Raw genomic sequence first — 26,454 nt, 5'->3', positions numbered from 1 at the left:
AGACAAACAGTGCCACCAGGTGGCAGACTGTAATAATTGCTGATGTTGACAATTAAGCGCAGGTGCCACGCACCGGAAACTACCGGCTCAAATTAAGCACTGCATTTGACTTGCTTTAACTTGAACTTCTTATTTTGTCCCCAGATCTACCAGTCAGTAGAATACCCCGATACAATGTTGCTTGTATAGATAACTAAATAAATGAAATAACTATATGTCATTTAAAGCAAACACTTAGGTAACACAAGTTTTACAGCCTCATGATTCATTCAGACAGCACATCATCTCCTCATGGAAGCAGATCTGTTAGAGATTAAAGTATCAGGCATAAGACTATCCATCATGTTATACAGGCATCTAAAGCACAAGCTTCAGACCTCAAACCTATACCCCAAGTTACGCATATTTTCAAAGTTTAGAGAAGTCTCTTAGTTTAGGAAGATTTTAAAGGCTAACTTCAGACACAGATTTCTAAGGCTTCAGAGAGCAACCTCTACCCCAAGCGTTAAGAATTTACAGCCTAAGATCTCAGATAAAAGAATTATGAATCAGGGTGCAGAGATCTTACAGGCTCGGGCTATGAAGTACAGAGGCATCCATTGCATTCCATATAAGGACAGCCATCAGTGCAATAGATGTTATAGGCTCAGCCTTCAGGCAACAGAGCAATCCCACATGTTTCATGAATCTCTCAGGCATAAGATTGTAAAACATTGTAATCAGTTAGGCATATTTTAGACGTTCACGACTATTACTACAAAGCTGTCCCTCATGTTACACAGATCTTACCAGGGCTTTAAGTGGGCCGGGTCTCACCGGGTCTGAGCACCGGCAGTTTTTTAAAGGAGGCCTCAAAACTGGTCTCTATCGTGTTCTGTTTTGTGCCTTGGCACACGCGGTCCATTTTTTTCCGGACTGCAGTGACAGCAGGCACATCGATGTGCGCTGCTCACACTGCTCACTTCTCACTAGTGGAGAAGTTACGGCATGACGTCATGCCAGGTGAGTGTTGTACAGGAAAGGAAATCCATTAAAAAGAGTAATTTCTCTCTGGATTTCCCTTCTCTTTTCGAAACGCAGGAGCAGCAACATTGTTGTGGTGTCACCAGGGCTTTAAGTAGAAGCTTTTTGAATATTATATACAAGCCATAGTTGTTGCTTATTTATCTTATGCAACTAACAACCATAGACAAAGCCAATAGTCCTGACTTGTAGTAGGTATGATGTTACTTGTTGTATCATATATCTGGATGCAATGACAGAAACAGCAAAATACAAGCCGAGCCGCACACTATGCTAAGGACAGATTTTTAGCTTACGTGTTTTAAGCCGCGCCCTTAATTTCATTGGCCACGCCCCTTTGAGAGACCACCCAGTTTTCTCATCCCACTTAAAGCCCTGGATCTTACACTATCGGATCTTGTGACAGCAAGGCTATTTTTTCAGATTACAGAGAGTTTAAAGTCTAAGGCCTCTGACAACAGCGTGCCTGATAGGAAGGTATTCCTTACTGCAGGCAGATCTTACAGGATTAGACTCATGACAGTAGATATGGCCCATAGATTACAGAAAGTTTTTTATGCTCTCGAATTATTACAGCAGATATGCCCCTCAGGTTACAGAGCTATTCCAGGCTCGTGCCTCTGACAGCAAAACTATCCCTCAAGTTTGACAGATATTAAAGGCTTGGTCCTTACCAAATTGGCTACCACTTCAAGATGCGTACATGATCACAGGGCAGCCGCCATTGCGTCATGTTGCATTCACACATATACATCATCGCATTCGATTTTTATTTTTGCTGATGCTGATTGCAATCTACAATAATCATTTTTTTTTCTTCTTGACAATGTTGTACAGTATCAGCAAAAAGCATTGGCAAAACAAAAAGACTAGACTGATTGGCGTGCCACAACGCCTGTTTCGTAAGTGATTAAGGACCTGATTTAGAGTTTGGCAGGTGGTACACTTCATCACAAACAAACTGGATATCCTATCTGCTGCATTCCAAACTCCATAGGATTTCACGCATTTGTAATATGGCGGATGGGTTCTTCCTCACGTTTGTGACGGAGTATCCCACCCGCCAAACTCTACATCAGGCCCTATATACTTGCAATTTGCACACAGGCTGGAGCTCAGCAGTGCAAGCTCCCCTCACACACAGAGAACAGCCAGTACAGATAGCGCCTCTTAAAGCTCCTTTCACATGCAGAACCATGGTGTTGTATTTTCCTTTATATAGCACTTTATACCCTGATGAGGGCACCAACGCCACTTATTTTGGCAGGCGTGAAGCATGTATTTGGTGCTTGGTTGGAAGAGTGTTGAGGTGAGCAGTGGCCTTTGTGTGAATTGTTTTGATGTTGTGCTTGAGGGACAAGAGGGGCACTCTTGTCATGTGTTACATCGCTGTGCCTTGTCGGGTAATAATGTCGGCCCCAGGCCCAAGCCCACTTTGCGTATCCTTTAAGATGCCCCTGCCAGTGATGCTTTCTTATTCTTGTGATACACAAGGTTGAGTGCAATGTTCATGTCTGTTGGTGTGAGGTGGGAAGGAGAGAGATGAGGAGCTTTTGATCACCAGCTGGCGCCCTGGGCAATAAACGACAGCAGACTCTGCTGACTGAACCTGAACTCAGGCGCATGACGTATGTGCGTTTTCCTCCAAGGCACTGAAAGCTAAAACACATTAGACACAATATATTATGGACTGCATTGCTGGAGGCGTGTGGTTTTGCAGGCCTGCACATCCATTAACCTTGTCTGCTTCAAGTACTTCAAAAAGGGGGGAAAAAGCCCTACGGCTTATCCCTTCGTTAAATATTTACAGCATTTCCGCATAACCTTTTTATCCACTGCACTAGTGTTTGAACTTTTATATTAAAAATCCTAGGGCTGAGTATTATTGGCCACTGAGTAACCATTATAGCTGAACAAAGAAAGAAAGAGAGAGGCTGTGTTCCCGGAGGCTTATCATATTTACTGCATTAATATGGATGACATGTCAATCACAGCGTCCCTATGATGAACAAGTGAGCCATGAACAGTTCATCTGAAACAGAAGCTTACCAATAAATCTGTGATACTCGGCTGCTGCTCTGAGGCAGCAGTGTGGACCTAGGAATCAAACGCCATGTGCATTTGTGCATAGGGCTGGGGATGAAAACAGTTTAATACATATTTCAATAGCTTCGGCTCCCATGCAGCAGCAAAGACAATGTTAAAAGACAACTGGCTATTTGGGCCAGTTCATTGACAGCAGAGGGGGGTTTGGCTACATCAGCTCAACAGGAATGAGCCAAGGGAAGCTCTCCTCAGCGGAAGAAGTTATCAGAGTACTGTGAGTGGACAGGACACTCTTCTAGGGAGTCATCTGAGCCTCCAGGTTCCTGGTATGTCTAAAAGGCAGCAATTAGGATGGACCAAAAAGTTCCACAAGATTCTTTTGGAGACACTGGGTCAGACCATATGAATAACATCTACTCCCCCCCATCCCCCCCCTCCTGGATGCCTCGGGTGCACTTCTTCCCAAAGGAGGAGGTTTTATGGCTGATCTACAGGGGAATGATGGATTAAACCCAGATCCTTGTGACCGCTCCTTCCCTGAAAGTTTGGGGGTGATTCGTCAAGCTGGGGCCGAGAAAAAAGGGGGTTCCCAAAACGTGTTTTCCCCATGCAATTTTCCATAGGACCTTTAAGTGAGGCTACAGCCCGAACTGCTGAACGGAATTACTCCAAATTTGGCAAAAAGGTAGAGTTCGGTTAGCAGATTACGCTTTTTGTTAAATGTTTGAGAAAATCAAAAGTAAAATCATAGATATATCTATAGACGAAGTACCGTACGCGTATGGTAAGTGTACCGTAAAACGTACGATTACGAGCACGAGCTGCATGCTGATTGGCTGTCAACTGTCTGTCAACACTCCAAACCAGGAAGTGTTGGCAGCCATCTTGTGCCTCGGTAGAACCGAGGCATAAGAAAGCAGTGAAAGAACCGCAAAAAACACAGGAAGGGGGCAGGGTAGAAACATCCTGACCCCCTAGGCCTGCTCAGGGGGTCCCACATGGCTCCTTAGGCCCCCCAATTTTTTTTTTTTTAAATCGCGGGATACGCGTATGCGGTGTAAAAGAAAAAAAACAGAAGTCCGCTTTATTCTTTATTCTTTATTCTTAAATCACATTAAATCAAAACGCTTGAAAGAGAGATCAGGTTTCCTGCTCTCTCTTTCAAATAGGAAAGCAGTTTGCTATGGTGGGGTGGGAGCCGCGAGGCTCCCGCCCTACCATAGCAAACAGCAGTGTCCCGGGGTTAGGCACCCCGGGACACTGCAGGAGCCGGCCCTGGGGTGTGGCGGTCCCCAGGGCCACCACAAGGCTCCAGGAGGGGGGCCGCACGGCCCCCCTCCCAACATTCAAAAGCCCCGGGGGGTGATGGTCCCCGGGGCTGGGGGGGTCCGTCACAGACCCCCCTATTTTCTATATTAGAGCCCCGGGGAGATGGCGGTCCCCGGGGCGTGTGGGGGGGCTTAAGCCCCCCACACAAGTGTTTTAAAAAAAATTTTTTTTAAAAGAAGCCCTGGGGGGTGGCAGTCCCCGGGGCTGCGGGTGGGCCTTGAGCCCCCCCGCATACATATAGTTAGAGCCCCGCAGGATGGGGTCCCTGGGGATTATAAAACATTTGTGATAAAGGCTATTTTTTTTTTTTACGGTAGATTTACCGTACGCGAAGTCTGTAAGTCATCCAGTAAGTAAGCGTACTTAGCAAGAAAAAATCTATTAAAAAATATATTTTACTCATATCTATCAAGTTTAGGTGTTTATATGTTAGTTGGTTCTAATGAGACCTTTTCTCTTTATTGGTACTTATAAGTAAGTACTTATGCATAGTCTAAACTTGTTGAGGAGCAGTGTTTTATAGAATGCTGAACTTTTGACCTCTGTTGACAGTTGACTTTTGCATGATCTGTTGGGGGTAGGGTGGAAAGTTATGTCAGTTGGAAAGGTTTGAAATGTTGAACCAATAGAAATGTGTGTTTGGTTTTGAATTAATGTGTGAAGGGATTTCATTTGTTATTAACGTGTATATATGTGTAAATTGAGAGGGAAAATGTGCCATTCTTTGGTTCTGCTGCAACCACTGAAGTAGAGAGATTCTGTATAAGACTATCTGCTGTGTGAGTGGCATTCTTCTTAATCTAACAATCAGTTTGAGAGGTGAGTTGATAACTTGAAAGGGAATGTATGTGGTGCATTTTATTTTTAGTAAGAGTAATGTGTTTATCCTTCTAAAGTTTGTAGAATCATATTCTGAGTTTGTCTGCATTTGGATAACTATTGTGATAAAATCATTTAGTTAGTTACTGTGTTTAGTGAGTCACCTTTGTGCAATAAAGTGCAGTACTAAAAAATGTAGAATGTGTGCAGTCACTTTTTTAGTTGTAGAGTAGTTAATAGTTCTTGCTTAGAATTAGACTTGTGTTCTAAATCTACAATTTTGTAGTCAGTATACATACACTGCTGCATACACTCTTGGGCAGATTTACAAGCCCCTTGCGGCTCTTTGTTGTTCTATTGTGTCACTTTTTGGCTGTAATGTTGGCAAAAATAATGCAGTATATTGGAAATGTATTTGCAAAATGAGTTAGGGTTGTCCACTGAAATGTAGTAGTTATATACATGGAATGTGTGCAGTCATTTAAACGCTTTAGTGTAGTAAATGTGTTTTGGTAAAATGTATGGTCTCATATTGTTTGTCTAGAATCACACTGAGCGTCTGTGTACATTAAGGAACTATACTTGTCCCTTTTTCCATAATCTCCCCCCTCTCTCCTCACATTTTACCGCTCTCTGCTTATACTGTCCCCTCTCTTCTGATATTCCCCCTATTTCCTTATTCTCACTTCTCTCTCCTCATAGTGCTCCTTGTCCTCATAGTCCCCCTGTCCTCATATTCCCCCTCTGTCCTCATTGTCTCCTCTGTCTCCTAATACTCTCCCTTCTTTTTATACTCCCTCCTCTGTCCTCTTATTCCTCCCTCTCTCATCATACCTCCCTCTTAACAATTCCCCAGTCAGTATACACATGGACGTCCGCAGGGGGGGGCAAGGAGGGGTGCTTGCCCCCCCCCCTTGAGCGACCCTCCTTGCCCCCCCTGCGGACACCCATGAAAACCGTGACTTCAAGACAGGGTTCTAACTCTCTTTCCTCTCCTTTCTTTTATTTGCTTCCCTGTGAAATGGATCCAAAAAAGAAAGACGCTTGATTTCAAAGTGCAGCATTGGGAATAAAAGGCTAAAAATATATAAGTAACTAAATAAAGTAAGACAGAGTGGTAGCAAACTGGCTAAACTGATTTTATTCACCCTGAAACACATTAGCGCCACTTTTACAGAGTTTGCCAGTGAAGCGCTATTTTTGTTTTCTTGTCTTTGTTTTCCCTGGACTTGGAACTAGTGCACCAATCCTGGAGGTACTACAATGGGTGGATTGGAAAACAAAATGTGTGCTGCGGCTCTGCGTCCAGGGATGTGGTCTTTTTACATACTGCTTACGTTTTGTAAGGATATAAGCAATGGCATTGAAATGGGTCCATTCATGCCCTGTAGTCGTGTCCTTAACTTTTCAGGAAAAAGCACTCACTGATTTCTGAATAGTGAGTTGAAAAGCATTAAGGTAACCATGTTGTTCCTGCTTACATTACCCATGGTTTGCTAAATTTTGCATTCCCTATAAGTGTTTGCTTTTTCCAGGATGTTGTTCCTTTTTTTTTTGTAGGCCGCATATTGCTCTTGTCTAGTGCGTAATCTAAATTGAGCCGCATCCAGGTGTTTATAGCGGGCAACAATTGGGTTGTAGTTGAAGACAGTGGGAGTTTTTCTCAGTGGGGCAGTACGGTGTTCAGTGGGGGAGAGGATGTGGCACTATGGTCAGAGCTGCTGAATTTGGAACTGGAAACCAGGTTTAGCCCTAATAACCAGTCCACCAGACCACTCTCTTGCGAGAGCACAATCACATGCTAGACCTTAGAAGGCTTCGCAACACCGTAGAAGTCCTGGTGTATTCGCACCAGCAGGTGGACCCTAGCATGACAAGTGTAGGTTAACCTTCAAGGCTTGTCCACCACTATCCATACTGAAGTTCACCTCCAGTCTTGCGGGCAGCCCTATGAAGCAGCACACCCTAGAGCAACAGTGACCCTGTGATTGAGGTCACAGGACCCTTGAGAAGGGCCAGCTCTAGGACGGTGCAACCAGTGTGACCGCACCGGGTGCTGACTTTCGATGGAGGCATCATGTTTGCAAGTATATTATGGTTTTAAAAATGCTTGCTGCCTCCTTCCTGGCCTCCAGCAATTTTCGGCAACAATAAAAATGTCATGATGACTCTGGTGATCAATGTTCTTCCTAGAGAGAGATCAGAATTTTGTCTAGTGGAAGTTTTGACTCATGGAAAGGTAGCTCAGAGGGTTAATGTACCGGCTGCAAAGACCATGCGCCATGCAGATCACAAAGTGCACATAATGTAAATAGGTCAGTGGGCTACTGCTTTTGTCAGAGAGATCATTTTATTACTTGCAGTTTATAAGTTAAGATCCTAACTTAGAACAGTGAGCTATTAACTGTCATCTAAGAGCTGCATACAAACTGCAAGGTATAAATTAGAGTGTTATGCTCCGTCCCACCCCCCACCCCCAGTCTTTGATTATCCTAATGTCCCAAAAAGTGTTCTTTTGGACAGAATTCAATTCTGATTATTAAGGAGAACCCCTAACCATGGAATTACGTTTTAAATTCCGGGTATTGTGTTTCTCCAGACCAATAACTATAAAACTATACGGGCTACTGGTATGGTTGTCATGTGACTCCTACACCTTGTAGTCCTTAGTCTTATGTAACATTTTCTATACAGTGATTTACACACATATTGATTGTCTCTGTGTAATGTGTGTGATGTAAATTGCTCTGACACCCTACAATGGTATGAGTGGCGCTGTAAATCAAATTAAATGCATCTAAGAGAGAGTGGTCATGGAAACTTGGGGGGCACAGTTAAAGGATAGTAGTGAGGGAATCCATGGCAGAGGTGGTCATTGGGGGGCACTAACAAACATTAATGCACAGGACACCACCAGTGCTGTGGCTGGCCCTGCCCTTGAGGCCAGTCCGCCTCACCCATAGGTACCTCCATTGGGCTTGTTTCAGCAGTAGTAGCTGCAACTCACCAGGGATTGGCAATTCAGGATTTTCACGCACACCAAACCAAGTTTGCAAACTTACAGTCACCCGGCTCATTCACAAGCACTTTTAACATGTGCTGCCTGCTGTGGGGCCACTGGAATTAATTATGCAACAAAAGATGACAGCATTATGCCTTAGTGTTGACTAAATTATGCATAAAAAAAGGCTGCAGCGTAATGCAGTATATTTTCAGATATTTTATTATTTTGACGTGTGTACACATGCTAACAGTCTCTGGAAAGATTTTGCCTTATTAGTATCAGTGTAACATACAAACGCAGCAGTGAGAAAGGTGATCAGTCAACCTTTACAATAGGCCATCCACTTCGCAGCATCACAAGTCACATTTTATATTAACTTTTGATATGTTGGAGCTACAGGCAATTTATTAGTTTAAATGGTCAGATCATGCAGCAGATCTTGCATTATGAGGCAAATATGGCAGAGCCATAATTTTAGAGAAAACATTTGCAAACTAGGATATTTTGCCATTCATGTTTGAACTGCTGTTGTGGAAAAAGGGAGTAGTGCTGATGACAGAAACTCCATGGCTCGGAGACAAATGGCTTGTGTTTCCACATTTTATCGTATTTGGTACATTCTTTGATTAGAAGCATATCCCATTTTGTGAATATATTTTAATGTCAATAACTCATTATAACCTTAAATAATCATGTGTATCCATTGGTTGATTAAACTGGGCAGTGAAATGCCAAACAAATACTAAAAATTGGGATGTCTGCGCATTCTGGCCACACCTCTGGCTCCACCCACAGGTCCAATCCTTGGGTTATTCCCGCCCTTTGATTCTCCGCTCACTGTTCCCCTACTTTTTTCCCCCACTTCGACCACTGTGTAAGACTCAGCATTTCTGGACCTGTGATGTGCCACCGCTGCGGGCGTCGCATGTGCCACACATTTACGGTGCCGGACTTCCGCATAAGGGAGCTGGCCATTATTGTATCCCTAAACGTGGGCACGGTGTCAGTTTGACATTGACTACACGTAGAGGGACTCTAAGTTTCTTTTAAAAAATATAGCTAACATTTGGACCTATACATTTTATTTTGTATAAATTAATTGAATGTGTGTAAAATTTAGCAATGCCCGGGAAATTCTAGTAAAGGGAGCACCCATTGGCGAATCACTAGTGTGTGTGATTGATGCCTTATTTATGACTAACTTTGATGTTGTGCTTTAACTTTGGATAAAAGTTATCATGAATTCTAGCACCAAGAAGCCAATATTGGTAAATATGTGTGCTGCAAATAATCCCTAACATACACTGTGCATACAGTATATTTTATCTGGTGCTTTAATCATAGGCTGTTTTAAAGTATTCTGATAAAAATCGAATCGTGCTGAAGACAGCCTTGATTGGTGTTGGATCGAGGACCCGGAAGTCTGCACACCTAGCAGACAGAGATAAAGCACCTTGTCAGAAAGTTTAGCGTTTTCCCTACAGGTGGTGTTTGTTGGCCTGTGGCAGGGTCAGTCACATGTCCTGGATTCCTCGCATTTAGTTGAGTCTATCCCAGTTCTGCGCCCCAGTGTTTCTTGTGCCCCACCTGGCACACATCATTTCGGAGGATGGTGATGACGTTAACATTTTGCCCCCCCCCCCGGAAAAATGTCTGCGGACGCCCATGAGTATGCATACACTGCTGCATACACTCTTCAGCAGATTTATAAGCCCGTGCACCTCTTTGTTGTTCTATTGTGTCACATTTTTAGATGTATTGTTGGCAAAAATAATGCAGCAAATTGGAAATGTATTTGCAAAATGAGTCAGGGTTGTCCACTGAAATGTAGTAGTTATATACATGGAACATGTGCAGTCACTTAACCGTTTTAGTGTAGTAAATGTGTTTTGGTAAAATGTATGGTCTCATATTTTTTGTCTAGAATAGCAGTGAGCGTCTGTGTACATTAAGGAATTACACTTGCCCCTTTTTCCATAATCTCCCACCTCTCTCCTCATAGTCTACCTCTCTCTGCTTATACTGTGTCCTCTCTTCTGATCTTCCCCCTCTTTCCTTATTCTCACTTCTCTCTCCTCATAGTGCTCCTTGTCCTCATAGTCCCCCCTGTCCTCATATTCCCCCTCTGTCCTCATTGTCTCCTCTGTCTCCTAATACTCTCCCTTCTTTTTATACTCCCTCCTCTGTCCTCTTACTCCTCACTCTGTCATCATACCTCCCTCTTAACAATTCCCCAGTCAGTATACATACACTGCTGCATACACTCTTGGGCAGATTTACAAGCCCCTTGCGCCTCTTTGTTGTTCTATTGTGTCACGTTTTGGATGTAATGTTGGCAAAAATAATGCAGTATATTGGAAATGTATTTGCAAAATGAGTCAGGGTTGTCCAATGAAATGTAATAGTTATATACATGGAATGTGTGCAGTCACTTAAACGTTTTAGTGTAGTAAATGTGTTTTGGTAAAATGTATGGTCTCACATTTTTTGTCTAGAATCACACTGACCATCTGTGTACATTAAGGAATTATACTTGCCCCTTTTTCCATAATCTCCCCCTCTCTCCTCACATTTTACCTCTCTCTGCTTATACTGTCCCCTCTCTTCTGATATTCCCCCTATTTCCTTATTCTCACTTCTCTCTCCTCATAGTGCTCCTTGTCCTCATAGTCCCCATGTCCTCATATTCCCCCTCTGTCCTAATTGTCTCCTCTGTCTCCTAATACTCTCCCTTCTTTTTATACTCCCTCCTCTGTCCTCTTACTCCTCCCTCTCTCATCATACCTCTCTCTTAACAATTCCCCAGTCAGTATACATACAATGCTGCATACACTCTTGGTCAGATTTACAAGTCCCTTGAGTCTCCTTGTTGTTCTATTGTGTCACTTTTTGGATGTAATGTTGGCAAAAATAATGTAGCAAATTGAATTTGTATTTGCAAAATTAATCAGGGTTGTCCAGTGAAATGTAGTAGTTATATACATGGAATGTGTACAGTCACTTAACCGTTTTAGAGTAGTGAATGTGTTTTGGTAAAATGCATGGTCTAATTTTTTTGTCTAGAATCACACTGAGCGTCTGTGTACATTAAGGAATTATAATTGCCTCTTTTTCTATATTCTCCCTGTCTCTCCTCACAGTCTCCCTCTCCCTGCTTATACTGTCCCTTCTCTCCTGATATTCCCCCTCTTTCCTTGTTCTCACTTTTCTCTCCTCATAGTGCTCCTTGTTCTCATAATCCCTCCTGTCCTCATATTCCCCTCTCTGTCCTGTACTCCTCGCTTTCTGCTCATATTCCCCCTTCTACTCATATTCTCCACTGTCCTCATAGTCTCCCTCTCTGTGCTCATACTCCGTCCTCTCTCCTTATATTCCTCCTCTCTCTTCATTCTTCCCTCTCTCCCCTTATACTACTCCCTGTCTTCATACTGTCCCCTCTCTCCTCTTACTTCCCCCTCTCTCCTCATAATCCCTTTTGTCCTTATATTTCCTCTGTCTTCATACTCCTCCTCTCTGTGTTCATACTTCTCTGTTTCTCCTCATATTCCTCCTCTTTCCTTATTGTGTCCCCTGTCTCATAATACTCCCCCTTCTTTTTATACTTACTCCTGTCTCCTTTTACTCCTCCCTCTCTCCTCATACCTCCCTGTTAATAATTTCCCAGTCAGTATACATACACTGCTGCATAAACTGTTGTGTAGATTTACAAGCCCCTTGTGCCTCTTTGTGGTTCTATTGTGTCACTTTTTGGATGTAATGTTGGCAACAATAATGTAGCAAATTGCATATGTATTTGCAAAATGAGTCAGGGTTGTGCACTGAAATGTAGTAGTTATATAAATGGAATGTGTGCAATCACTCAACCGTTTTAGAGTAGTAAATGTGTTTTGGTAAAATGCATGGTCTCATATTTTTTGTCTAGAATCACACTGAGCGTCTGTGTACAACTAGGAATTATACTCGCTTTTTTTGCATATTTTACCCCCTCGCTACTCACAGTCTACCTCTCTCTCCTTATACTGTCCCCTCTCTTCTGATATTCCCTCTCTTTCCTTATTCTCACTTCTCTCTCCTCATAGTGCTCCTTGTCTTCATACTCCCCCTTGTCCTCATATTCCCCTCTCTGTCCTGTTACTCCTCCCTTTCTACTCATATTCCCCATTGTTCTCATGGTCCCCCTGTCTGTGCTCATACTCACCTCTTTTTCCATATTCTCCCCTCTCTCTCTTCACACTCTCTCTCTCCTCATACTCTTTCTTCTCTCCTCATACCCCCCTTTTTCCTGTTACTCTACCCTCTATGCTCATTTGTCCCCCTTTCCTCATACTCGTCCTCTCATTATACTCTCCCGTATTTTCTGATACTTCTCCCTCTTTCCTCATACACATCCCTGTCTACTTATACACATCTGTGTTTTTTTATACTCTTCTCTATTTCTTCATTCTCACTCCTCTCTCTTCATATTCTTCCCTGTTTCCTCATACTGCTTGTGTTTCCTCATAGGCTGAAACACTTATAAATTCAGTCAGGCACTCTCCTTACAGAAGTGTAATCTTTTAGTCAGTACTCAAGTATTGATGCAGTGAAGTAGGGCTGAGCAGATGAACTGCTTAATTTTTTTAATAATATTATATATATATTTTTTATTACAGATTCTATTTATCATCAGAAAAAGAAATGTCATGCCTTCAAAAAGTGAAAAGAGGAAACAACATAACAAAGCTCATTATTTAAAGAGAAGTCATCCACAAGATTTACCTGAACAACAATGTGTGAACAAAAAGAAAAAAAGTTCTGGTAAGAGAACGAAGATTTTTTTGAAGAACTTATCAAATACAAGGAGTAGTGTGCACAATGTCAAAAATACAAATTGTGTATCTGCAACTAAAAATAAAAGCAAGAGAAAAGAGAAAAACCATAGGAATTCATCTTGTAAAAAAACAGTGTATAGTAAAAGGAGGAAGAATCAATTTCAGGAAATTAGAAAAAGAATGTTTTATAATAGAGTTTTGTCGAATTTGATCAAGGAAGTGAAGAAATGTAAAAAAGAAACAGCATTTTATAAGAAGATGAAACGTATAGAAAATGTAGTTGAGAAAGCTTTGGAATTAAAAAAAAAATGTTTATTTTAGTAATCAATAGAATTCGATCACTAGATAAGCCAATCCATTTAATGAAGGCCAAAAGTAAGTGGAGAAGAGTAATTAACAGAAGTAATTTTTCTGATGTTTTTCTGGGTGAATGAAAACATAGTTCAAGTTCTGAGCCTTTTTTTAATTAAGAGAGTTATCTTCAGAGTAATGATTTGTTGCATGCAGTTGACACTAGTGGTCGTGCTTATGAGGTTACAAATGGTTGTCTTATTGAGAAAGAGAAAATTGTTCCTAGAAATGCAGAAGAGGTGTTAGCTGATGACGTTTTAGGGAGATGTCCTCAAGATCCAGTGTACACTTGGAATTGCAGTAGTATTTGTAGTGTACTTTGGAATCTATTGATTTTTTACGCAATTTCTTACGTAACTATACTAAGAAAAGTGTTAAACAAAAGATTAAGATGTTGCAAGGATTAGACCCTTGCAGAGTGAGAGAAAATACTGGTTTGAAAGATCATTCTCTGGCTTGTCTTTCTAAAAAAGTATGTCGAAGTGTTTTTCACCATTTCAGGATGTTAGCAGTACATCATACTGAAATGAGGAAATTAGTCAGAAGATTGTATTATGCAAAAAGTCCAGCACTAATGTTAAAAAAGTTGAACAGTGCTCTTTTGCGTGGATCTGTATCAGATGTAATGAATGTTTGTGATGAAATTCAGGTTAGTTACTTTGGTCCTGAGGAAGACAGTATAGAAATTGAGACATTAATAGAAGGAAATGTAGAAGAGAATGTACAACATTGTAGTACAGAAAGTTTTGAGCAAGAAATTACAAAGTTTAAGGCGATTTCAGGTGAAAGGCCAAAGTATTCTTGTATTTGTTGTCGACGAACTCATTATAAAAATCAGACCAGGACTGTTGATCTGTATTCAAAAAGTGAAAAGGAAAATAATAATGAGTGGATGGAATTTGCAACTTATTTGTTGGTAGAGAATTGTTTTGATTTGAGTTCTGATCAGGGTATTTGTAAATATTGTTATAACAAATTAGATGAGAACAAAATGCCTGCTAGAGCTGTGCATAATAATCTTGAGATGGTAAATATTCCTTCTGAACTGATGGATTTAAATACTTATGAGTCTATTCTTATTCAATGTGTGCATCCATTTCAGGCTATTGTTCGTACGGAGCCTAAGAGAGGAAAATTGCCTCCTTCAGATTTACAGAGAGGATTAAAGGGAAGAGTTGTATATTTGCCTCTAGATTTAAAGAAAAATATTGAAACAATTGGTGTACAAAATGTAGAAGATGAAACTTTAGTTATTCTTGTTAATGGCGTTCCTACTAAAAGTAAGAAAATCTGGCAAGAATTAGTGGATGTTAGGAAAGTGAAAAAGGCAACGTTGTATCTGGTAAAAAATAATCAATATTATATAAATGTGTATGTGAGAGAAGAAGAAATAATTGCAGAAGAAGATAGTGGCTTGCCATCTGGACAAATTGAAAAAGTGGATGTGTCCAGAACTGAAGAAATCTACGAACATTACAGTGTTCATCCACTTCATTCTAAAGAAGTGATGGGGAATACTATAGAGTTATTCCAAATGAAAGAAGCAAAGGGAAGTCCCATTAGTGTATGGGAAAAAAGTTTGGAAGCTCGTTGTTTCCCTCAGTTGTTTCCCACAGGAAAAGGAGGACGATATGATGACCGACCTGTGCAGATTCCTGCATCTGAATACCAGACATCAAGATTGTATGCAGAAGATCCAAGATTTTGACAATGTATTCCGTATTTGTTTAATCTTTTGTTTGAGAGTGATTTGTCTGGACTTTCTTATGCAGTAAACCATATATTGAAAACAGGTGTACATCTGCAAAATGTTTCAGCAAAGGAATTTATGGATAAAGTACTGCAGAAAGATAATGTTTTGGAATCTCAGCTAATTAATCTCATGGCATGTCAGAGTGGTACTAATGAGTACTGGTACCATCGTCATGGAGAACTTAAATGTATGCTAAGGAACTTAGGAACTCCTACATGGTTCCTTACTCTAAGCTGTGCTGAATATGCTTGGGATGATTTACTTCAATTTCTTCTAGAGGCAAATCCAAATATACTAAATATTGAATACAAGACACCTGGAGAATTGTGCTCTTTGGATCCAGTTAATGTATGCAGGTATTTCAATCATAGATTTGAAGCTATGATGTCTTTTATAACCAATAAAAAAAATCCTCCTCTTGGAGAGGTTCTGGATTTCTTTTGGAGAAAGTATCAAGCAAGAGGTGCTCCTCACATACATATGACAATATGGATCAAAGATGCTCCCAAATTTGGAATAGACTCAGATGATACTGTGTTGTCTTTTATTGAAGAATATGCTACATGTGCTATACCCAAAAGTACACTAGATAAGGACTTAAGACAACAAGTCTTACGATTCCAAAGCCATCGTTATGGGAAATACTGTCGTCGAAAGTACAAATCTAAGGACAAATTCTACACCAAATGTCGTTATGGATTTCCACGTCCTGTAATATCGAAAGAAAGAGTGAACAGTTTTATGTCATATTTGCGACATACTGTCACAAGAAAGTCTCCAAAAAATACCTACAACTTAAGAAGAAATGAAGAGTCAAAATACATAAATGACTACAACCCAATCATTTTGTCCATGTGGAATGCTAACATGGATATTCAATATGTTGCGGACAATTCCATTGCTGTTGCTCATTATGTGAGTAGTAACAATATGAGAGAGAGGGAAAAGGGGCACCCTCAGTCCCCCGGGCTATCTCAGTAAAACAACAAGAGAGTGTCGAAAAAACAAGGTAGATTTAGCACATGATCAGAGATCGATATGTTCCCATCAACTCCACATTGGAAATTGTTAGGGTTTTTTAGAAGCCCTCACTCACCACCCTGGGTGGTGACATGCTTCATCATCGGGCCCACCAGGAGAAGCCGAATGCCTCCCTGATGTGCTACAACGCCAGATTACTGCGGAGCTGTTTTTTTGACAGTGATGTGAAAAACGTGGTATTAAAATTGTCAAAGAGCTGTACCAGAAAGAAAAATGTATTCAATGGTCAGTCTGACAAAGTTAAAATATGTGTCGGGAAATGTGCCAATTAATGTATTGGTTATTTCCACTTTAGAGTGGGGTCGACATGTTTCAGCCCTTATGTGTGAGATTTACTGGGCTTTCTTCAGGACCATGTTATGTGTACCTCGGCGGTGTGGGCGCTCTAAGGTCCACCCTACCAGAGGACGTGAAAGTTAAAAACGGTCGTGTAAAAATAGTGCAGAAAAAAACAAAACAAACCACCAAGTAGTGGGAATTACCTCTGATTTAGAGGAACCTGTGTAGTTTGTGTGAAAAACTATCCACTCCCCATAGGTCTCGGAGGTGGGTGGGGCGACAATGGCACACCGCCCGCAACGCCCTGCACCCGCTTGGCACCTAGCGTTCCCTGCTACCGGTCCACGAGGTCCGGTAGCAGGGAACGCTAGGTGCCAAGCGGGTGCAGGGTGTTGCGGGCGGTGTGCCATTGTCGCCCCACCCACCTCCCGAGACCTATGGGGAGTGGATCGTTTTTCACACAAACTACACAGGTTCCTCTAAATCAGAGGTAATTCCCACTACTTGGTGGTTTGTTTTGGTTTTTTCTGCACTATTTTTACACGACCGTTTTTAACTTTCACGTCCTCTGGTAGGGTGGACCTTAGCGCGCCCACACCGCCGAGGTACACATAACATGGTCCTGAAGAAATCCCAGTAAATCTCACACATAAGGGCTGAAACATGTCGACCCCACTCTAAAGTGGAAATAACCAATACATTAATTGGCACATTTCCCGACACATATTTTAACTTTGTCAGACTGACCATTGAATACATTTTTCTTTCTGGTACAACTCTTTGACAATTTTAATACCACGTTTTTCACATCACTGTCAAAAAACCAGCTCCGCAGTAATCTGGCGTTGTAGCACACCAGGGAGGCATTCGGCTTCTCCTGGTGGGCCCGATGATGAAGCATGTCACCACCCAGGGTGGTGAGTGAGGGCTTCTAAAAAAACCCTAACAATTTCCAATGTGGAGCTGATGGGAACATATCAATCTCTGATCATGTGCTAAATCTACCTTGTTTTTTCGACACTCTCTTGTTGTTTTACTGGGTTGCTCATTATGTAACATCCTACATAACAAAATCAGAAAAGACGGAATTGAAGGAAATGTGGGAAGAGATTTCCCACGAGAATTGTCTAAGTAAGAAATTATATAGTTACAGTTTGAAGATGTTATCTCATCGAGAAATTGGAGCATATGAATGCTCGGATCGCTTATCATCTGCAAGTCTATACTCCAAATCTAGAAGAATCATTTGGGTGAGTCTAGGTCGTGCTGCAACATGAAATCGAGTACTTAAATCTGTACAAGAAATTGAATATTTAGCTGAAAAAGAGCCAGAAAGTACAGATATTGTGAAAACGAATATGTTAGATACATATTATCCAAATAGAAGTCATCATCTTGAGAACATTTGTCACTATGAAGTGCTGCAAAACTATATTTTTAAATGGAATATTACAGAAAACATCAATAATGGTATATATGGCGAGATTGGTTCTGAAGGATGTTTGGTAAAACAAAGAAAAGGACATTTGATTAATCACCGTAAACTGAGTTGCGAAACTCCTGACAAAAGGGAATTTTACTGTTTAGCTCTTTTGCAACTTTTCAAGCCATGGCGTTCAGAATTGGAAATACTCTGAGATTTTGAGAGCTATGAAGATTCCTTCAACACAAGTAAAGATACTATAGAATGTCCTGTTTTTGCTAATTATGTGAAAATGTTGAACGACAAAATTGAGAAAGAAGCTACAATTGCAGCTGAGATTGCTAGAGACAGTTCTCAAGACAGTCAAACTTCTGCTCCGTTGAGTCAGGATCCACTAGGAGAACCAATTGTTCAAAATTAAGCAGCAACTGCTATGGAAGAGGTGGAAACACCAATGTATCAAGCTCAAGAAGATGTAACAAACTTAGGAAACTTGGAAGAACAACTAAATGTTGAGCAGAAACAATTATTTGAGCAAGTGAGAGAACAGATTAACCATGGATTACTTCATGAAAAGAAAGAGTGCTCTTGCTCATCATGTCAATCTATCCGAATGTACGTGAGTGGACAAGCTGGAACAGGAAAAAGTTTTTTAATTAAAGTAATTACAACTTATCTACAGAAAACAACTGAGTCGCATTTGTCTTGTGTTGTCACTGCTCCAACTGGGTTGGCGGCACACAATATTAAAGGAATTACTTTACATCGTTTATTAATGCTACCAGTAGAGCATGAAAACAAACTGGAATACCACAAACTATCTGGAGAAACTTGTTGTGAAGTTTCAAGAGTGTTGAAGAAAATTAAATTTCTCATTATTGATGACGTAAGCATGGTATAAAACTTAATGCTTACCTTTGTGCATTTAAGAATGCAGCACATTCTTAAAACAGAGTATGACGTATTATTTGGAGGAAAGCACGTCATAGTTTTTGGAGATCTACTACAACTTACTAATGTAAAAGGACAACCAGTGTTTAAAACACTGGCGCATGAAGATACCAGAAAGTCTTTGGGGAGCATTGGAAATGTTAACATTTGGTCATTTTTTGAATATAAGGAACTTATTACAAATATGCGTCAGGCAAATGATGCTGATTATGGAAATATTCTTCAAGATATAAGAATTGGAAAAGTGACAGAACATGGCAAACAAGCTTTACAGAGTCGAATACTGTCCAATTTGTTTCCAAATGAAAATATTGTTCCTGAGAAAATATATATGAGAATAGCAGAAAACAAATCTGTAATCTGCTTAATGCCAACACTGGTGAATGTTCTATATTCAACGAAGAAATTTTCAAGTTGGAAAATGAAGAAATTATTAAATTGGAAGCTATTGATAAAATAGAACATGAAGGAATCACTATTATTTTGACTGAAAAGTTGAAGAGGAAATTGGATTATTTAGAGAAATTGATAAGTAAAACTGCTGGGTTAGAAAATAATTTATATGCATGTGTAAACTGTAGGGTAATTTTACGACGTAATTTGAATGTGGAAAAAGGTTTAGTAAATGGAGCAATGGCTAAAATTGTTGATTTTGTTAATTATGTAAATAGAGATGGTATTGAATTTTTGAAAATCAAATTTGATGAAATTGAAGAAGTACAACAATTTAGTTGTTGTTCAGCTTGTAAAAGTTTTGTATGTTCGTAGAAAACAGTTTCCTATTTCTTTGGCGTATGCGGTGACCATTCATATATCTCAAGGTTTAAGTGTAGATAGTGCTTTAGTGAATATTGGAAGTACCGTGTTTAAAGAAGGTATGGCATATGTTGCTTTGTCTCGAGTGAGAACTTTATCTGGATTGTACTTGATTGATTTTGATGAGACAAAATTAGTGCAGATGCGAATTGTGTGAAAGAGTATAATAGGTTAAGAAGACTATGCACCCAATTTAAGTCAATATCCAGTATTTGAAAAGCGTGTGGTAGGTAGAAAAAGAAGATTTGAGAATATCTGTAGTGAAGCTGTAGAGAAAGAAGAAAAAACAAGATGAAGTTGTGATTGCAAGCAAAAAGAAAAAGGACAGTGTTGAAGACAATGTTGGTTATCAGTTTGAAAATAGTTCTGGTGTCAACTGCTATGCTAATGTAGTTGTTAATGGGTTTTTTCTTGAAAGTTTGCAACAGCAAATTGTTGAAAATTGGGAAGAAAGATTCTATTCATTGTTGTATTCTGTTTATGAGAAATGTAGTAGTGATAAAAGTAAAGTACAAAGTGTTTCTGATATTCAAAATGTTTTGGACATATGTTCTGGTTGTACTCAATTTATGCAGAATATTCAGCAAGATTGTCAGGAATTTTTAATGTATATGCTTGTTGTATTAGAAGATGAAGGTATAGATATTGAAAACCTTTTTGGCCTTTCTTATAAATGGCAACATGACTGTGAAAAGTGTTTGTTTATATGTAGCACTAACATAGACAGTGAAAGATTTATATATCTGAGTTTACCAGACTGTGAATCAGTGTCTTTTAACAATCTAGTTAGAGGAGCAAGTCAAAACATGGAGTGTAGCCAATGTAAATCAGAAATGTCATCAACATTATTTATACAAAGATATGGACAGTATGTAATTTTAATGCTGCAACGTTGTAGAGCTAACGGAAGAAAATTGGAAACTTAAGTTAAAAAGTTTGTAGCTACTCAACTATCAATATCAGGAAAATCTTTTGTAGCTGAGCAATTATTTTTCATGATGGACCTTCTACAACATCTGGACATTATACTGTTTATTTAAAATGTCTGAAATGTTGGATACATTGTAATTATAGTCAATTGGTTTTTAAACAACGTTTGCCTAAAAGTTACCAAAGTCTTACCTAATATTTTTAAAGCCAAAATTTTAGGAACAAAATTTGGCCTTTCAGGATTACTGCTGTTAAGGTAGGTTAGTCTGGTGTTGTAGAGTACTTTGTAAGTGAGGGTGAGGAGCTTGAAAGTGATCCTCTTGTTGACGTGAAGCCAGTGTAGATCTCTCAGGTAGTGAGTGATGTGGCTGCGGCAGGGGACATTGATGATCAGTCGGGCGGAAGTGTTTCGGACTCGTTGTAGTAGTTGTATGTGTTTGTCTGAGTTGAGATTTAGAGAGTTGATTCTTATACAGTTGGTGACGTCTTTCGGTGGTATGTGGCTCCTTGGTGGGGGAGAAGATGAGTTGGGTGTCGTCTTAGCAGATAAAATTCAGGTTGTGATGGCGGGCCACTTGTGTGAGGGTGCCATGTAGATGTGGAATAGCGTCAAGTTAAAGGATGAGCCCTGGTGCTGAGCAAATTATGTTGCTGGTTTTGGATCAGAAAGGTGGGAAACGGATGCTGAGGATTAGTATTGAAGAACTTCCAAGTTAATAAATTTAGATATACTATTTGGCCATGAGGAAAAGTATGTAAAACCATTAAGGACTATTTGTTGTATATTTTGTCAGCATATATTTGTAAATAACTTTACTTGCAGTGTATGAAAATTTATGATAGTGTTTTATTATTTTAAGATTGTTTGACATATCTCATAGTTACGTAAGAAATTGCTGTTAAAAAAAAACATTTTTCTTTTTTCGCCCTAAGTTGGCAGGGTATGCTCAGACGTGAGTCCCTTGCTCACTTTGCCACTGGAGTCAAGCAAGCCCGGCTGAAGACGGCTGTAATGCCAGAAACCGGTCCTGGGAGGCTTGATTCCGGTCCAGGGAAGACATGGCTTGGCAGTTCGGGCTGGACTGTTCCCATGAGGCACAGGGTCAGACTGATTTGCATATGGCCATGTCTGAACTGGGGTGGCGGAGTGAGCTAAAGAACGGTGATGGATTAAACCCAGATCAGTTGACTGGGGGTGAGTGTTTGTACTGTCAACGCTCCGTCCATCACCACCTTTGGTTTTTCTTTTTTCTTAGAAAAAAACATTTAACATATTTTTTATTTCTATTTTTTAGATTGTTATTGAGAATGTTGAATGTTTTTTTAAAGATAATCTTATTGATTGTCTTTTTTTGCCCGCTGTTATGTGATGAGTACTATTGAACTCACTGTTTCTAGTGAAATTCAATATAATCTGAGAACAGCAAAAAAGGCAAATGAAATGCTTTACAAATTATTTTGTGTTGTAAAAGATATATTGTAACTATATATTTTTTTGTCTTCCACAGATGCTAATTTTATAATATATAATTTTTTATTATTTATTATGTTTAAGGTAAGTATAAGTAACTGTTAAAAATGGTCAATGGAATGTGCTTCTACAGAGCTGAAGTAACAAAACATGGATGGAGTACATAAGTGTGTAAAAATGCTTTGTATCTTTTAAAGACATTTAAAAAAATTAATATATATATATATATATATATATACTGAGTGTACCAGTATTCTTTGCAATTTACTACAACACATCTACTAGTTTGGGACAGGTAAGGTGAATAGACATATTATACTTTTTTTAGTACTGCATTTTATTATAACAACCTGAGTTTTTTCCTATTGTGATGAGGAGTGTTTTGTGTTATGTATTAGGAAAAATGATAAAATGAAGTGTTTATGTTTTTGTACAAGAACCTACAACATAAGAAACTCAATATAGAAAAACAACAGAACAATATGGAAGATGATTTCGAAATTAGTAAGAGTCTCAGAGAAGAGCTAAACATACCTTTCACGGGCAGCGAGAATGAAGACGAAGAAATTAGTGCTGCAGATATCAGTTGTGATTTCCTAGACAAAACCTTGGATGCTGATTTTGTGGAAGCATTAGATGACATTGTGTTTGATCATATAACTTTTGAAATTGATAACCTGGAAAATGAAATACCTGATGAAATTATTTTAGAAGCTCTATTAAATTATGAGATGTTACAAGAATAAATGTATTATTATATAATATTAATGGTTTGAGTACTATTTATTAAAACATTCACTGTAATAAAAGTGTAGCACTTATAGATTATTTTATACCTTTTTTAAATTCTTTGCCCAGTCTGTATCCTCTACACTTCCTTCAAACACTCTGTTACTGCTGTTTTAGTATTGTAGTGAGCCATTTAGCAGAATGTCCTTATCTATGCACTGTGCTAAAAATGAAGCTCTTATAAATTCAGTCATGCACTCTCTTTGCAGAACTGTAATCATGCAGTCAGTACCCAAGTAATTATGGAGCAAAGTAGGCCTTAGGCCATGAACTACTTTAAACCCCTTAGACTATGCTTGCAGTCTTCTATGCCACTGCAAACTTGCCTTTTATATCTTCTATTCTCCAGTCTGTATCCTTACACTTTGAGCAAACACTCTATCATTGCTGATTCAGTATTGTACTGAGCCATTCAGCAGAATGTCCTTATCTATGCAGTGTGCTGAAACTGAAGCTCTTATACATTTCGTTAGTTACTCTCCGTTCAGAACTGTAATCATCCAGTCAGTACCAAACTCCTCATGGAGCAAAGTAGGCCTTAGGGCATGGACTTCTTTAAACCCCTATAGACTATGCTTGCAGTCTTCTATGCACCTGCAAACTTGCCTTTTATACCTTCAATTCCCCAGTCTGTATCATTACACTTTCACCAAACACTCTCACACTACTGTTTCAATATTGTAGTGAACCATACAGCAGTATGTGCTTATCTATACACTGTTCGAAAAGTGAAGCAGTTACACATTCAGCTTGCCACTGCTTGTAGAACTCTTATCATCCAGTCAGTACCCACATATTCATGTAGTAAAGTAGGCCTTAGTATATGGACTGCTTCAAACTCCTATTTACTATCCATGTACTTTTCTATGGACCTGAAAACATGTCTTTTAAACCTTTAATTACCCCGTCTCTATCCTTATACTCCCTCCAAACACTTTGCCACTACTGTTTCAATATTGTAGTGAGCCATACAGCAAGATATGCTTATCTATACACTGTACAAAAAGTGAAGCAGTTATACATTCAACTCTGCACTCTCCTTGGAGAAGTGTAAGCATTCTGCCACTACCCAAGTAGTCATGCAGCAAAGTAGGCCTAAGGACATGGACTGCTTCAAACACCTATAGATAATAAATGCAGTTTTCTAAACATCTGTAAACTTGGCTTTTAAACTTTCAATTGCCCAGTCTGTATCCTGACACTTCCTCCAAACATTCTGCTACTGCTATTTTAGTATTGTAGTGAGTCATACAGCAATATGTTCTTATGTATGCACTGTTCTAAAAGTGAAGGTGCTATATATTCAGCCAGACAGTCTCCTTGTAGAACTGTAAGCATTCAGTCGGTTCCCAAGTAGTCATGCACCAAAGTAGGCCTTAGGGCATGGACTGCTTCAAATCCCTATGGTCTATGCATCCACTGTTCTATACACCGGCAAACTTGCCTTTTATACCTTCAATTCCCCACTCTGTATCGTTACACTTTCACCAAACACTCTCGCACTACTGTTTCAGTATTGTAGTGAACCATACAGCAGTATGTGTTTATCTATACATTGTTCTAAAAGTGAAGCTGCTATACATTCAGCCAGACACTCTCCTTTCAGCCAGTACCTAAGTACTTATGGTGCAAAGTGGGCCTTAGGGCATGGACTGCTTCAATCCCCTTCAGACTATGCATACACTGTTCTATGCACCTGCAAATTTGCCTTTTATATGTTCAATTCCCCAGTCTCTATACTTACACTTCCACCAAACACTCTGTCACTCTTGTTATAGTTTTGTAGTGACTCATTTATCAGTGTGTAGTAATCCATTCACTACATTAAAACACTAATCAGCAGATGTACAATAAGTGGTACATCCCCAGAGATATGCCAGTTATTGTGTACTGTGACATCACCATCATGGATGCACCGTATTTACAATGTGGTGCACTATGGGGCAAAAACGGCACAGATAACTCCAGCAATGCTCTTGGGGCCCTATGCTCACAATGCTGTGTCAATCCTTACACCTGCTTCAAGCAGGTGCAGGGTTTTGACGCAGCATAAGCCTAAAAGTAACTGAATGAAATCTTATAGATTTCACTCAGTCACTTTTAGGCGGCATTCCTGCGCCAGAACACCCCCCCCCTGCACAGGAAAGCCTCCTTCTGGCGCAGGGCTTTACAATTTAATGCACCTTCCAGATACGTCACATTGTAAATACCACAAACCATGGCACATCTTTTGCACCATCGCTGCGTCACAAAAGTGACGCAATGGCTGTGTAAAAGAGGCGCAAAGGGGGTTGTACATCCGCCCCTAACACATACAAATTCATCCAGGCAGTTTCACCAGCAGTGCAAATTGAAGCATGGACTTGTAACATATTTATGTGCATATGTTACATTCAAGTGCTTCAGAGGTACTACAGTATACAATAGGTAAACACCTATAGATTCATGCTGTAGCACTTCCTTACAGTTCTGCACTTTCACATTCACCATACACTACTAATGTATTCATTCATTCATTCATTTATGCACTACACATTCATTCAGACAAAGTTTTACACACTATCATAGAAATATAGCTCTTTCTTTGACAAGTGGAGTTAGTTCTGAGAAGAACTGTTTTTTTGTCTTTCTAGTTTTGTATTTTTTAACAAGTGTCCAACAGGAACAAAAGAATGAAGGAAAAAAAATAATGTCGTGAACAACGATGCTCCCGCTTCCTGCGTTTTATGAGGCCAATTGACTGTTCCCCATAACACAATAGTTCATTGGAATAAATGCAAATAATTTTTAGTTCTCCAAAATCGGGTTAAATGTGAGGCTGTGGACTGCTTGCCGAAGGTGGTGGTGGTGCAGTCGATGTACGTGGTACAGCAGGCGGTGGGTTCTCCTGCAACTTCCGTGTTGCAGCTCTTGCAAAGTTGTTGGGGTGCAAGTTTTTCACGTGTCGCACCATACTTGCTGTCCCAAATGAGTATTTTTTTGATGGATCGCCCTGGAAAGAGTTGTCTGGCATATTTTGGAGGTTACTAAGGAGCATTAGCCTTTTTTTCCCTTCAGGGAAAGTAAAAAACTTCCAAATCAGTGCTTCTTTTTATTTCTTCTGAGGCTCTTCAGGAATGAATTCTCCTTCAGAAGAATGGCTGGAAGAGGACTCCATAGGTGTAGCCATGGTGATTTTCCCTCTATTTTGACAGGATTCACAGAAGAGATGCTTCTTCATAGAAAGTCAAAGTAGAATGATTAAAATGGGAGGGGTCTTTCAACAGTTGGAATAGGAAGTGTTATGAACCAATCAAATCTCTTCTTTTAAAGTCACATGGCTTTGCGTACGCTTACGGTGCTCTTACGCTGCGAGTACGTACGACGTACCGCCGCGGTTTGCGTAGTTGCTTTTCAAAGTAATATACGCTTATTAAAAGTTTTAAACAACTATTTTCATGATTATCCCAGATAATGTCTTCCCTTAATATGTACATTAAATACATAAATATATGTTTTTGAACAATTAGAAACTTTCGCGTCGTACGCGTACGGGACGCCGTACATGACGTCACGCGGATGCGTTGATGCGACTCGTAACGTCAAAGCGACGATACATATTACATAACTCATGACATG

Source organism: Lissotriton helveticus, chromosome 5_1 (assembly GCF_964261635.1).
Source record: "Lissotriton helveticus chromosome 5_1, aLisHel1.1, whole genome shotgun sequence".
Classification (NCBI taxonomy): domain Eukaryota; kingdom Metazoa; phylum Chordata; class Amphibia; order Caudata; family Salamandridae; genus Lissotriton; species Lissotriton helveticus.
This window is presented reverse-complemented; position numbering follows the sequence as displayed.